This window comes from Procambarus clarkii, chromosome 40, assembly GCF_040958095.1.
Source record: "Procambarus clarkii isolate CNS0578487 chromosome 40, FALCON_Pclarkii_2.0, whole genome shotgun sequence".
NCBI classification, from domain to species: domain Eukaryota; kingdom Metazoa; phylum Arthropoda; class Malacostraca; order Decapoda; family Cambaridae; genus Procambarus; species Procambarus clarkii.
Genome location: NC_091189.1, coordinates 8,870,145 through 8,877,503, shown reverse-complemented (window position 1 = coordinate 8,877,503; position 7,359 = coordinate 8,870,145). Strand labels below are relative to the sequence as shown.

At 35.6% G+C, this 7,359-nt stretch overlaps 1 protein-coding gene across 1 annotated transcript in view; it reads right to left on the bottom strand.

Moving 5' to 3' along the window:
* The window catches only part of LOC123758107 (uncharacterized), a 12,033-nt gene extending 9,421 nt beyond the window's left edge, over positions 1-2,612 (bottom strand). The window contains exon 1 of the mRNA XM_045742292.2: positions 2,414-2,612. The gene's annotated coding sequence lies outside the window, so the exon portion shown is untranslated. The remainder of the gene's footprint in view (positions 1-2,413) is intronic.
* Between the last annotated feature and the right edge of the window lie 4,747 nt (positions 2,613-7,359).

The window sequence follows — 7,359 nt, the reverse complement described above, 5'->3', positions numbered from 1 at the left end:
AGCTACCCATTTCATTATTTATGAGGTCAATTTTTTTTATTGGAGTTAAAATTAACGTAGATATATGACCAAACCTAACCAACCCTACCTAACCTAACCTAACCTATCTTTATAGGTTAGGTTTGGTTAGGTAGCCAAAAAAGTTAGGTTAGGTTAGGTTAGGTAGGTTAGGTAGTCGAAAAACAATTAATTCATGAAAACTTGGCTTATTAGGCAAATCGGGCCTTGCATAGTAGGCTGAGAAGTGCGTTCTGGCTACTAGGTACGACATATATATATATATATATGTCGTACCTAATAGCCAGAACGCACTTCTCAGCCTACTATTCAAGGCCCGATTTGCCTAATAAGCCAAGTTTTCATGAATTAATGTTTTTTCGTCTACCTAACCTACCTAACCTAACCTAACCTAGCTTTTTTTGGCTACCTAACCTAACCTTACATATAAATATAGGTTAGGTTAGGTTAGGTAGGGTTGGTTAGGTTCGGTCATATATCTACGTTAATTTTAACTCCAATAAAAAAAAATTGACCTCATACATAGAGAAAACGGTTGCTTTATCATTTCATAAGAAAAAAATTATAGTAAATATATTAATTCAGGAAAACTTTGCTTATTAGGCAAATCGGGCCTTGAATAGTAGGCTGAGAAGTGAGTTCTGGCTACTAGGTACGACATATATATATATATATATATATATATATATATATATATATATATATATATATATATATATATATATATATATATGTCGTACCTAATAGCCAGAACGCACTTCTCAGCCTACTATTCAAGGCCCGATTTGCCTAATAAGCCAAGTTTTCATGAATTAATGTTTTTTCGTCTACCTAACCTACCTAACCTAACCTAACCTAGCTTTTTTTGGCTACCTAACCTAACTTTACCTATAAATATAGGTTAGGTTAGGTTAGGTAGGGTTGGTTAGGTTCGGTCATATATCTACGTTAATTTTAACTCCAATAAAAAAAAATTGACCTCATACATAGAGAAAAGGGTTGCTTTATCATTTCATAAGAAAAAAATTATAGTAAATATATTAATTCAGGAAAACTTGGCTTATTAGGCAAATCGGGCCTTGAATAGTAGGCTGAGAAGTGAGTTCTGGCTACTAGGTACGACATATATATATATATAATATAGTTTTAAACTAATATATAGTTTTCTTATAAGCTAAGTTTTCCGGAATTTTTAAAATTTTTAATTTTGTTTTTCTTGTGAAATGATAAAGCTATTCATTTAATTTTGTTTGAGCTAATACTTTTTTAATTTGAGTTAAAACTAACGTATATATATGACCGAACCTAACCAACCCTACCTAACCTATCTTAACCTAACCTAAACTAACATAACTAAATAAATAATTTATGTTCTTAACATAATATATGAATAATATTTAAAATAAACCAATTGGAAACAATTTATTAAAAATAAAGAATATCACTCGCCCTATTAGGCAAATCGGGCCTTGCATAGTAGGCCGAGAAGTGCGTTATGGCTACTAGGTACGACATATATATATATATATATATATATATATGTCGTACCTAGTAGCCAGAACTCACTTTTTGGCCTACTATTCAAGGCCCGATTTGCCTAATAAGCCAAGTTTTCCTGAATTAATATATTTTCTCTAATTTTTTTCTTATGAAATGATAAATCAACCCATTTCATTATGTATGAGGTCAATTTTTTTTTATTGGAGTTAAAATTAACGTAGATATATGACTAAACCTAACCAACCCTACCTAACCTAACCTAACCTATCTTTATAGGTTAGGTTTGGTTAGGTAGCCGAAAAAGTTAGGTTAGGTTAGGTTAGGTAGGTTAGGTAGTCGAAAAACAATTAATTCATGAAAACTTGGCTTAATAGGCAAATCGGGCCTTGCATAGTAGGCTGAGAAGTGCGTTCTGGCTATTAGGTACGACATATATATATATATATATATATATATATATATATATATATATATATATATATATATATATATATATAATCTTATTCCTTAAAATTCTATCTTAAGGCCTATCAGCCGAGACATTTGCTTCACAAGCAAGTATATTTTAGTTCTGAACACGATTCAAAGCTAAAGTAAAATTTCAATAAATATGCACAGAGAATCTATAGGCATCTCTTTGTGTATATATCCTGCCTGTTTTTATAATTGGGTCTAAAATAACTGTAATATCTAAATGATCTCCAGAAGATATACTGCAAAATACACAATATTTCATGATTTCGAATAAAAATTATTTACAGAATATCAATTAAGTATTTCATATTAAATTGTATATACAGACCAAACTACTAATGCATGAGTTTTTATTTTTTTACCCCACTACAAAATTTAAATATATCTCAAACTAGCCAGCAAAATACCGGCATTGACTTACCATTGAGCTGGTGTATAGTAAAATTCCGCAATTCACCATCTTTGGTTGAGTTAGATAGCTTATGTATTACATCCTCATTTTGTTGATTGCCCATAACTAGATACACACCACCACAACAACATTACGAGAGGTCGAAAGTAGCTTGTTGCCCGTTGAAGTACGAATCGCTCAAAGCTGTTTTGTTTATTGTGAGATACAGTACTTGGTTTCCCCGACAACGGGGATGCTTTTAGAAAACGGACGTAACTATATATATATATAAATATATATCATAGAAAATGGGTTTGGCTTAATGCCTCATCATTGACCGGCTGGACACACCACCCATGACTCGCCTATTTTGAATGGTGAAATTTTTTAATGTATATTGTTTAAAATTTTCCTGTAATATTTATATTATTTTTTTTATTTTTATCTAATTTGCATTTTATTGATATGTGCTTAATACACGCATGCGTATATTAACCTTATGTTTTTATTATTCGAATATGTGTAATATTAGAGTCTACATATGCAATATACATTTGTGTATATTGTTGTAATTGAAAATTACACAGTAATCGTATATATCCCTAATATAGAAATATAGGTTACTTTTAACTGCAGTGGTTCATATTTTTTATTACAATTTCATATTTATTTTATTTCATAAATGCAATTTTTTTAATTATCAAGTATTATGTCACGCCAGTGTGAATAACCTCGATGATGTGACGCCAGAGGGATTAATACCCTGAATATTGCTTTTAATTCTTGTGATATTATGTGCTGATACTGAAATATTAAGGCATCAATCATGGTCTAAATGGTAGCTCAGCCTAATGAGGATATTTGCAACTGGGTTTCAGTTTTATTTGTTACCCAAGGCTTTTCGTGAATGTGTTAAAGAAAGCTTTAAACGATGAAATTAATATTGTCCGCATTAAATTCAGTCAAATACCAGACTTATAGTGCATAGTTAGCAATATCTATAAATAGGTGACTTAATGCCCCTTTTTGTCCCCATTATAAAACAATTACAACAACCAATGCCAATAGGATGGTTAAATAACTCTTGAATGTAAATTATCCAATTTACGAATTGGAACAACTTTGCTGGCAATTTTTTTGTGTAAAATTATGTAGCTGCACAAACATTACAAAAGTTACATTGCACATCTTGTATTAGGCTGCATTTCTAGTCGTCTATCTCAACTGTTTGTCTCCAGGTAAACTAATTATAGCGAACGTCTCGACTTTCTTGCTGATCAAAGTTATAGGTCTTCTCATATTTGGTCTCGTTGTCTGGTCGCTTTTTTATTACGATAATTAGGTACATCTGCATTTAATGCAGCTACCCTAGACTATATGAAGGGTTACATTGTATCAAGAGCTAGCTATGAAATGCTAGGAAATTCACATCTCGTAGGATGGTTAATCACGCACGAGCATATTATCAATAGCCTGCGCTTGCAAACCTCGGAAACAGCATGAGGATATCCTCTAGATCTAGAACACGAGAGTGAATGAGGTAATTACGAGGCTCAATGTACCTCATACCGGCATGTCTGACGGGTCTAATGATTGGACACTCAATAATGTAGTGTGTGAGATCATGAACAAGTTCTTGCTTGCAGCTTACACATGGAAATGCTAAGGGTTGAGATTCGTCCCCTATAGCAACAATCTGCCACAGAGAACTGTAACCCAACCTGAACCTGGTAACCATTAAGTCGCAATCTGGTAGACGTTTTGTGCTGCCCAAATACATAGGCGTCAGATCTAAACAAATCATAACTTTTACACTGGTGCTTTTAGGTCTTAGGAGAGAATTTACAGACTCAATCAGATCTGAATATTTGGTGCAATATTTTCTTAATAGTAGAGATGGGGATACCTAGGTCAAATTCAACTTTATTCTTGTTGCATGCTAATTTGGTTGTTATTTATGTGTTTTCATGATAATTATGTTTATATGAGATGAAATCCTTACAAAAGATATTCTAAGTCCATTATTCTATGCATCGAGCAAATTGCTTATCATGTTGACCAAGCCACACACTAGAAAGTGAAGGGACGACGACGTTTCGGTCTGTCCTGGATCATTCTCAAGTTGATTGTGATGAGGGGAGGAGGCGAGGCAATAAATAGGCAATTGTTTATCATTGCTACTATGAGGTTTTTGTTGTCTGTCTTGCAGGAGAAGTTTTAAAGTGCTTGAAGAGGAGACTGAATCACAGAAAACTCCTGCAATGTTTTTTTAGCGTACTAGAATCTAGTTGTAGTTCAGTTGGTGTAGAGTTCAGCCATTTTGTTTAACCTGGCACTTAAAACCTGTGTATATTATATCTATAAAACTTACAGGCTGGTGCAGTGCGTCCTGTTGACAATTGGACTGAGCCTTTGGTGTAGATGTAATGCTCGTGAGAACTTAGGCTTTTGATAGAGGAGGCAATTATTTCAAATGTGACAGTTTAAAGGGCAAGATTATCATTACCTTTTATGGTGATGGGTGTGTATGATACTTGAATGGTGGCGTGCAGATATAAAGAGGGATATCAGTGACAGGTAGATTATATATAAAATGTATGTTCAGTTTGTGGAGATTGTAGACATTTTTATTTAACTAATTATCATCAAATGAGTGAATTGACATGTTAGCCCCAATCATGAGAGTATGAAGGGCACAGAATAATTTATCCTAGTAATACTGTAGATGTAGGGCCACTCATGACTATGATGCTAAAGGTCGTGTTGGCTTGTATGATCCTCTAGTGTGGTAGAAAGCTTCCCTCTTCTCTCATGTTAATGACTCTTGTGCATCTTGGGGCACCTAGAATCACCCTCATGGTTTCATTATGTATGACTTTTAGTTTGTTCAAAATCGAGGTGGAGAAGTAATTATGTGCAAGGCACGACAATCAATTAGGACACGCCAGTGCAAATCACTGAAAGTTAATTAGGACAAGCCTGTCAACTTATCTCCTGGTTAATTCAACGGGTCTATTCATTCTATTGTCTGGTACGCGGTTAAAGCATTCGGTGTTTACATTAGATACTATAATCTCGCACATCTTTTTGTCTGCATATTTTAATTCTGCCATTGACTCTCGGTACCCTTATCGTATTTTTTTAAGTATACTGATTTTGCAAGTTAAAGTCCATATTTGTTGTTTTTACAAGGTGTGAGCGAATAATAGAAGCGAAAAGATTTGTTTAATTTTTATGTTCTCCAATAGATTATTTTGAAAAATTAATTATATTATTACTTTCTTTTTTTATTTATTAGATCACTAGCTTTCATGTAAAGTTTGTTTCTGCAATTTAAAATGCATGTACACACATTTTTTAACGAAATTGATAGTAGCGTAATAAATGAAATATCTAAATTAAAAATTAATGCAGTTCTATATTCCGAGCACCACAGTGGCATCGATGATTATTATATATTTTTGTGGCTGGGCAACTGATAAGAAATTGCTTCCCAACAACTCGAGGCATTTTTTCGTGTCGACAGACTCTGAATTGTCGGCAAATTTGGTGCGCAGGTGTCCAAAGAGCGAGGTGTCGGACTGGCATCACGGGACTTCCATGAAGGGTGTTCTTCCCACCAGCCTTATCGTCACTCTCCACAGCTGAAATGAGTTGAATATTTTAAAATTGATTACTGTAATGCGCAGTGTGCCAGTCAAAGCTTGGTTTGGTGTTGGGCTGAAGGCGTTTCAATCTCTAGACCAGAGGGTCATTAATTTAAGACCACCACAATTGCTTACTGACCACTCATCAAGTATTCCTTGGTCCAGAACATGGTCCAAGACTAAAGTACTCTCTCGGTTTGTGTACACCGAGAAGCGGGGTTCATAATGAGGTGATAGCCTCGGCTATCACCTCATTATGTCCGGTCGTGATGGTCAAGTGGATTAAGGCGTCTTGTACATACCAGTTGCGTTGCTTCTGGGAGTATGGGTTCGAGTCACTTCTGGGGTGTGAGTTTTCAGTTGCATATTGTCCTGGGGACCATTCAGGCTTGTTCGCATTTGTGTTCCTCACGTGTGCCCCAAAGAATGAGGTGATTTGGTAAAATGCTATGCCCAAGATTACTATCCGAGTGCCGGCGGTGGGGTGGTTCAAATAGCCTCGGCTATCACCTCATTATGTCCGGTCGTGATGGTCAAGTGGATTAAGGCGTCTTGTACATACCAGTTGCGTTGCTTCTGGGAGTATGGGTTCGAGTCACTTCTGGGGTGTGAGTTTTCAGTTGCATATTGTCCTGGGGACCATTCAGGCTTGTTCGCATATATATATATATATATATATATATATATATATATATATATATATATATATATATATATATATATATATATATATATATATATATATATATTTTTTTTTTTTTTTTTTTAAATAGGGAAGGGAGTACCACCTCTGGCTGGAAGAAGGGGGACCCATAGCCTCGGAGGAAACCACACATAACGCATTGGAGGGAATGTGGGTCCCCTCCAATACAGTTTCTGTGTGCTTTTCTCCTACCACCCCCTTCCCCCTTTTTTTTTTCCTTTATTGTGTATTTAAAGGTTACAAAACATACAAGACAAATGCCTAAAGGTTATGGATCTCTTGAAGCTCCTCCGCTTCTGGACAGGAACCGAGGACGCAGCAAGCATTTCCCCTCTGGATCGCCACACTCAGACGCTGAAATAAAAAACTGGAAGCCCTTGGGTCTCTGGTGACGTCAATGAGCTTGGACCCCAATTCCTTGAGAAATCCCAAGGCACTCTTGCCCCAGGGGCTATGCGTCTCAGACGCTATGGGAACAAAGAGGTATTGACCTTCCAGTCGCCTGTACTTGAGTGATTTTGCTGTTTCCCTGTGGTTGGCCGCCCCACCTGCTTGATCAGCTCCGAAGTGTACATAGGTGTCAGCCAGGGTGGATACACATGTGTAGTCCCACACCAACTGTCTAC